At 40.7% G+C, this 8,398-nt stretch overlaps 1 long non-coding RNA gene across 1 annotated transcript in view; it reads left to right on the forward strand.

Annotated features, from left to right (window-relative positions):
* The first annotated feature begins 8,151 nt into the window (after positions 1 to 8,151).
* The window catches only part of LOC102469905 (uncharacterized), an 8,384-nt gene continuing 8,137 nt past the window's right edge, over positions 8,152 to 8,398 (forward strand). The window contains exon 1 of the long non-coding RNA XR_003550686.1: positions 8,152 to 8,382. This is a non-coding gene — a long non-coding RNA (uncharacterized LOC102469905). The remainder of the gene's footprint in view (positions 8,383 to 8,398) is intronic.

The following is an 8,398-nucleotide window of genomic DNA, read 5'->3' on the forward strand; positions in this document are numbered from 1 at the left end:
TAATTTTTCATTTATTTATTTTGTGTGTGTGTGTGTGTGTGTGTGTGTGTATGTTTTAATCACTAGAGCTACTTTATAAGAAATGCTAAAGGGAGCCATAGGCCAGCAGGTGGTATGGAGGTTAAGATGGCTGGATTCCACATGGCTGACTGTGCAGTTCAAGTCCTAGACCCAGTGGCTTAAAAAGCACATGGTGTATGTGTGCGTGTGCATGCCCAAAATCCTGAGTGGAGAATGGAGGAGAAGTGATTGTGGTGCACCCGTCCTGTATGGGGGGTAATTTCTCACTTTCCACCTTTCTCTATCCCATTCTCTCCACCTCTCTCTAGTGGGCACATGTACCCTACAGCAAACTTAAAACAGACAAACCAACAAAACATGAGTAAAGGGAGTCCTCCTGGCTGAGATTAAGCATGAAAGATGGTAGCTTGAAATTGGGAGAGGAAAGGCGAAAGAGTTTAATAAATACATAAGCAAAAAAGTAAAGGAAAGGCTTATAAATTAACTTTTTTGTTTTTTGAATGATTTTTTTTTATTCATTCATTTATTTTCATTTGACCACACACACACACCACATGGAGAAAGGGGGAAAATGAGAAAGCAAGCCACCAGGTCCAGGACTTGAATAAGGGTCAGCCATGTGGGAATGTCCAGCACTTAACCACCATGCCACCTGCTGGTCCCACAAATTCACTTTTTTAAAATCCAGGATTTAAAGACAATGAATAAAAAAAAATAATTACAGGGCCAGCTTATGGCCTAGTGATTAAGGAAGCAGGGTCCCACGTAGCCAACTATAGTTCAAATCTGGTACCAGTGGCTTGAAAAACACACAGAGCATATGTGTATGCACACCTAAAATCCCAACAGGATGAAGAAATAGAGGAAAGGGATTGTGGTGTGACTGTACCCCTAGGGAGAATGTCTCTCCCTCTCTCTTCATATCTCTGTCTCTTTCTGGTAAGCATACATGCCTGCTGTCAAAAAAAAAAAAGTATTGGAATGGCATAATTGTTATGTCACTGGACTCCCATGTAGTCAACGTGGTTCAACGGCAGCTTAAACTCAAGCCAGGTCCATATGCACCCATGCATGCCCAAACTCCTGAGAGGAGAATGGAGAAGGAGGGATTATGGTGTGGCCATTCCCCATGGGGGGAGTGATTTCTCACTTTCTGTCTCTTTGTCTCTGTCTTTCTGGTGAGCACACACACCCTATTACAGCAAAAATCTCTCTTAAAATAAGTAAATAAATAATACAAAAAAGTATTAACCTATGTTAGTGGATATGCAATATATGAAAATATAAATCCTGACAGCAATAACAATGCAGAGGGAGGGTGAAACTGTACAAAAGTAGAGTTTGGTACGCAATTGAAGATTAAGTGGTATCAATTCACTTTAGGTTGTTATAAATTTAGAATGTTACGTGATTCTCATGGTAACCAAGAACTATGTCTATAGAAAATATATAAATGGAAATGAGAAGTAAATCAAATGTGTCACTACAAAAAAAAATCAACAGAAGACAAAGGAAGGTAGTAATAGAGGAAATGGACAAAAGCTAAAAAAAAAAAAACATAGAAAACAAATTAAATGGCAAAATAAGCCATCCCTTATCAGTAATTACTTTAAATTCAAATAGGCTAAACACCTCAGTAAACAGTTATAGATTGGTAGACTGGATTTAAAAAAACATGATCTAACTACATTTGCTGTACAATAGACTCACTTTAAGGACATGCATAGATTGAAAGAGGAGGCATGAAAAATGAAATCCCATGGACACAGTAACCGAAAGAGAGCAGAGGACAAATACCAGACATAATTGACCTCAAGTCAAGATCTGTTACAAGAGTCAAAGAAGGGCTTTGTATATTGATAAAAAAGTTCATTCGAAAGGAGCTATAACAATTAGAAACACATACTCACCAGAGATCCAAAATATCTAAAGCAAACATTTTCGCAATGAAGGGAGACAGAGATAATTTGCCAGCAAACATTAAAGATTTCAATACTCCACTATTAATCATGGATTAAACAAGTAGGCAGACGATCAGTTCATAAAAAGGGGGGAACAACATTAAAAGCCAATTGCTTATAACAAACATACATAGAACACTCCACTCAAAACCAGGAGAGTACACATTGTCTTCAAGTGTGCATGAAACATTTTCCAGGAGAGACCGTATGTTAAACCACAAAACAACCCTTAATAAATTCAAAACGAGTAAATCATATGAAGCACCTTCTCTAAGCACAACAGAATGAAACTAGAAATGAATGGCAGAAGAGACACCAAGTCAGAAAATGTGGAAATTAAAGAATGTGCTCTTAGACAGACAAAAAGCCACAGAATAAATCACAAAGGAAGTTAAAGAATACCTTGAGAGAAATGAAAATGAAAACACTCTAAGACACATGGGATGTGCTGGATTTGCTGTAATAGAGCTGTAAATTCTGCACATGTAGAAAGGCTGTAAATGCTGACTTTAAAGAAGAAAGATCTCAAATACACAAACTAAATTTATACCCCAAGGAACTAGAAAACAGCAAAATAACCTCAAAACTAGCAGAAAGAAGAAAATAAAGATCACAGCACAAATAAAGAACAGAAAAATAATAGAGAAACTCAACCAAACCAAAAATTTGTTCTTTGAAAAACGATCAACAAACCAACTTTTAGCTAGATTGATTAATGAAAAAGAAGACTCGAATTACTAAAATCAGAATTGAAGCAATAAGATTATTGTAAAATTTACATAAATACAAAATAAATAATATTTTTCAGAAAGGATTTTGAGAAGTTAATGTTAATAATTAGGTAAGGTTGTGGGTATCTAACAAATTGGATGGCCTAGATAGAATGGACAAATTCCTGGAGACATAAAACTTACCAATAATGAATCATGAAGAAATAGAAAATCTGTATATATATATGTAACTAGTAAGGAGATAGAATCAGTGATCAAAAATCTCCCCTTGGGAACCAGCAGTAGCTATGTCGCTGGACTCCCACGTAGTCGACCGTGGTTTGCATCCTGGACCCGGTGGCTTAAAACTAACGCCGGCCGCGTGTGCGTGCGTGCCCAAGATCCTGAGAGGAGAATGGAGGAGAAGGGATTGCGACGTGGCCACCCCACCTCGGGGACGATTTCTCGCTTTCTGTCTCTATGTCTCTCTCTGTCTGGTGAGCGCACGCACCCTATAGCGAAAACCTCTCCAAAAAAAAAAAAAATCTCCCCTTGTAGAAAAGTCCTGGAGCACATAATTTCACTGACTCATTCACTTATTAATACCAAATATTTAGAGAAGACTAACACCAATCAGTCTCAATCTCTCAAAAAATTGAAGAGGAGGAAATACTTCCTAACTCATTCTATGATGCCAGCATTACCCTGATGCAAAAGTCAAAGACAGTACAAGAAAACAAAACTAGGGGACCAGCAGGTGGTGTGGTGGTTAAGGTGCTGGACATTCCCACATGGCCAACCCTGGTTCAAGTCCTGAACTTAGTGGCTTGCTTTTTCACTTTCTCTCTCTGTATGTGTCTCTCTGGTCAAGATAAAATAAGTAAATGAATAAATAAAATTAAAAATAATTTTTAAAAAAAGAAAAAGAAAGCAAAGCTATAGGCCAATATCCCTTATGAACTGTGATGCAAAAATCCTGAACAGAATACTAGCACAGAGAACTTTACAGCACATTAAAAGGATTTTAACCCACGACCAGATGAGATTTATTCCTGGAATGCAAGTATGACTCAACATTCAAAAACAAATCAATGTAACTAACACCACAGTAATTTTGTTGATTAATGGTATAAAGGAAAATACCACATGGTTATCTCAACTGATGCAGAAAAATCATTTGACAAAATTCAACGCTCTTCATGACAAAAACATCCGACAACCTAGTAAGAGGAGAAATTTCCTCAGCCTAATAAAAGCCTTATATTAAAAATCCATAGCTATCATTTCATTCAATGGTGAAAGATTTAAAGTTTCCCCCTAAGATTGGGTATGCAGGGACCACTTCTACTGAACATATATCGGAAGTTCTAGCTTGAGCAATTATGCAGGGAAATAAAAGACATTCAAATTAGAAAGGAGGAAGCACAATTATCTCTGCTTGCAGATGAGACGATCTTATATATAGGAAACCCTAATAATAAAAAGAACAGCTATGAGAGTTACAAAGCAAATTCAGCAAGGTTTCAGAACACAAAATCAACATATAAAAATCAATACTCTACAGTGAAGAATCCAATTATAAAATTAGGAAAACTACTCCATTTACAATAGCATCTGAAATAATAAATTAGGAATAAATTTAACCAACAAGTCAAAGATTTGTGCACTGAAAGCTATAAAATTTTGTTAAAAGAAATTAAAGATCTAAATAAATGTAAAGATATCCTGCGTTCATGTATAGAAAGACTTAATTTTGTTAAGATAACAAAATCAGAGGCCAGCAGGTGGCTGGTTAAAGTGGTTAGATTCCCACATGGCCAACCCCAGTTTGAGTCTCAGAACTGGTGGCTTGAAAATCATGCTATGTGCATGCCCAAAGTCCCAAGAGGAGAATGGAGGAGAAGAGACTGTGTCGGTCCACCCTTCTGGAGGGTGCTTTCTCACTTTCTCTCTCTCTCCGCCCTCCCCCCAATCTCTCTCCAGCAAGCACATACATCCTATGGCAAATTAAAAACAAAATGCAAAAAAAAAAAAAAAAAAAAAAATTCAGGCAAGAAAAGGACACTATTAATATTGGGAAAAGAAGGCCTAGAGAATGGGAGAAAATATTTGTAAATCATACATCTGACAAGGGATTAACATTCAGAATAACAAACTCCTACAGCTTCACAACAAAAACAAGACAACCTGATTCAAAAAATATAAAAAGTATTGAACAAACATTTCTCAAAAAGATACACAAATGGCCCCCAAAATACACAAAATGATACCAACATCAGTGATCATTAGGGAAAAACAAATCAAAGCCTTGATGATATGCCGATTCTCACTGATTAGGATGGCTATTATGTGCATTTTTAGGAACCACATAAAATAACACGTGTTGCTGGAGAAATTGGAACCCTCATACATCCCTGGTAAGAATGTAAAATGATATGGCTGCTACGGAAAACAGTTTGGTATTTCCTCAGAAAACAAAAGGCCATATGATTTAGTAATTCCACTCCTAGGTGTATATATAAAGGAATTAAAAGCTGGGACTTGAACCAATACTAGTAGGTCAGTGTTTATCACAGCCAAAAGGCGGAAACAACCCAGGTGTGTATAAATTGATGAATAAAATGTGGTATACGCATACGACAGAATATTATTCAGCCATAAAAAGGAATGACATTCTGATATATGCTACAACATGGGTAAACTTTAAAGACATTATGTTAAAAGAAATAATCCAGGGCAAATATGATACGATTCCATTTATAGGAACTTCATACAATCAGAAAATAGATTAAGGGTTAGTAGGGGCTGGAGGGAGGGGAATGGGGGACTTAGTGCCTAAAGGTTATGGCGTTTCCTTTTAGGGTAAGGAAAAGTTTTGGAAGGCCAGCCGGTGGACTACTGGTTAAAGCAGCTGGATTCCACATGGCTGACAGTGTGGTTGAGTCCAGGACTCAGCAGCTGGAAAAACATGCCAGATGCATGTATGCACATGCCCAAATCCTCAAAGGAGGGCAAGAGGGAAGAGAAGGGATTTGGGCATGACCAGGCCTCGTGGGTGGGGGTGGTTTCTCACTTCCTCACATGCACCCTCTGGCAATAAAAAAAAAAATAAAGATTTTGGCAACAGATAGCAGTGATGGTTGCACACCATTGCAAAGATCCTAAATGCCACTGAACTGTCACTTAAAATGGTTGGAATTGTATTATTTATACTATGTAATTTTACCACAATAAAAAATTACACACACACACAATCCCAGGAACTTACGTTTTGTGGGACTGTGTAGATAGTTTGAGCAGCCTCTGTGGACCATTCTTTCTTCCCATCAGTTGTGCTCTCTGTGTGTGTGTCTTTACGCAGGGCGTTTTCTCTGTAGGGGGCACTTTCCTTCTGCCCCAACCCACCTGGCTGACTTTTGCTCACCCTTCAGGTGCTATTTAAACACCACTTTCCTCCAGGAACTTCCTTGGGGGGCCTCTCACATCCTCAGATAGGGTCTGTAATGCTGCCACCATGGCAGCAGTATCTAGGCAGTTTTATTTGCCTGTTACTCCTATTTCTCTGCAATTAGACTGTTAGTTCTATGGGGAGGACGAGCGATGCCTGTGAATTGCTGGATCTGCCACCCAGCACAGGGTCTGAAAATGGCAGGTGCTCAGTTGCCACTGAGGAACGGAGGAAGTCGGGGAGGGAGGCCCACAGATCACCACTGCACCTTGCTGAATGCACTTGGGCTCACTCAGGCTGCAGGAGCACTGTTTGCTCCCATGCCAACAGCGTTCATCAGTTTCCGTTTTCTGTTCTAGCTTTCTGTGTACATATTTCACCTTGTGTGGGTCCTCCTTGTCCCTGCATTTCCCACAGTACTTTAAACACAGCAAATGCTTAATAACCAGTTAAGTACATAGGCATACACATTTCAAAAGCTCACACATGAGGCCAGGTGGTGGCACGTGGTAACACCACTGCCCCACATGGGAAAGTCCTGAGTTCACATCCCAGGGCCTCCCTGAGCACGACAGTTGCACACACAGTCTGCCATCCACGTTGCTTGAGGCTGCGGTGGATCGCAACGTGAAAACCCTGGCAGGGGTGCCTATCTCTGTCTCTCTCTTTCTGAAGAAATAAATGAACTTAAAAACAAAAACCAGATGCTGTAAACAAACTACCCTGACCTCTGGTTGTCTTTCATATATAAAGAATAAGACAGAACCTCAAAATCTCCCAAAATGCACTGGGTCCATCTTTTAGTTACTAACCATGTTTTGCTTTTGTTAAATGTACCTTTCATTTCAAGTGACCGGTTTGGGAAGTGGCTTGAAATGTACAAGTATTAAAATGTAATTTCTTTTGTTGTTATTTTAAGAAATGCTTACTTCCCTTCTACCAAGCAGAAGAGAGCGGCAGTGGGTGGTGGCGGGGTGGCAGAGAGCTCAGAGCTCCATTTTCCAGGCAGTTACATGTCCCGTCCCTGTGTCAGGAGAGCGTCTATGAGATAAGGCCCACCCTGGCCCCACCTGCCCACCCACCCCACTTGTTATCCAAAGTCTCTGCAGGCCTTCTGGCCAGAGGCTGGGGTCCCTGGCCCCTTTACTCAAACTCTCCTATCGGGTAGCTCCACCTTGCTGGTCTCAGCAACCAATAATCGGTTTAATAACCCCCTTTCTTCAGCCACTGATTTCATACAAGGGGTCTTCAAAGAGTTCATGGACAAGGTGTATTGTGAAAAAACTATGCATGAATTTCAATTTTATTGGTACCAAAATAAACACAGATTTTAATTGTATTTTTCCACAAACTTTCTGAAACCTCACATATTAATGAATCACTTCCCTCACAGCATGGAAGGCCCCAAAGTGCTCTGAAATGGTGGCATGTTACATATTCATTTGCTGAGGACACCCTCAGAAAGTGGACATTTTGCTTGAGATAAGAACTGAACTTCGGGCTTCCCAGAGCTGTATGTGTACCTGGCCCTTCTTTTGGAAAGATCTACACTCTGGTTCGCCCCACATTCCTAAGGATTTCAAAGGGAGGAGAAAGGGATTCTGCCTAATTCCTGGAAGAGGAGTGAGGACTCCACTAAGGAGAAAAATTTGCTAAGTCTGTCGGAAATAAGGCCCAAAACCAGTACTCGTCCTAGGCCAGACTCAGCAGTGAGGAATGCTCCGAGGCATCCTTTCTGGGAAGAGTTAGAGAAAAGTCTCAGGGTCAGACAAGCACCTAGAAATGCCACGAATAATGCCACAAATCACACCAGAGTGAAGAACCAGAAGTGCCACCCTTAACACTAATTCCCATCAGCTCCCAGACCGACACCCGCCCCTCCTTTCGTGGGTTATGACAAATCTCTACCTCCCTCCAGTCAGAGAAGAGCCCTCCCCTTACCCAGAGCAGAGCGGGGGCTGGCGGGTGGCTGCCGGGAGGCGGGAAACCTGAGCAGGTTTCCGGGCTGGAGAAGGTGGGGAAACAGCTCCCTCCAGGATGCCCCACGGTTTGGGCCCTTCCAGGCAACCAGGGTCCGTGGTGTTGAGAGTATGAGAATGTTTGCTAGAAAAGGTTCCTGGAGCCCAGGAGAGGGAACAGCAGTTGGTCGTTGGAGAGACAGTTGGAGAAAGTTCCAGGGAACTTCTAGGGAAGTTCCAGGGAGGAGCTAATATGTAGGATAGGAGCGGACAGAAAAAGGATGGTGGGTTTCCCGGCAT

This window comes from Tupaia chinensis, unplaced genomic scaffold (assembly GCF_000334495.1).
Source record: "Tupaia chinensis unplaced genomic scaffold, TupChi_1.0 Scaffold000494_1, whole genome shotgun sequence".
NCBI lineage: Eukaryota > Metazoa > Chordata > Mammalia > Scandentia > Tupaiidae > Tupaia > Tupaia belangeri.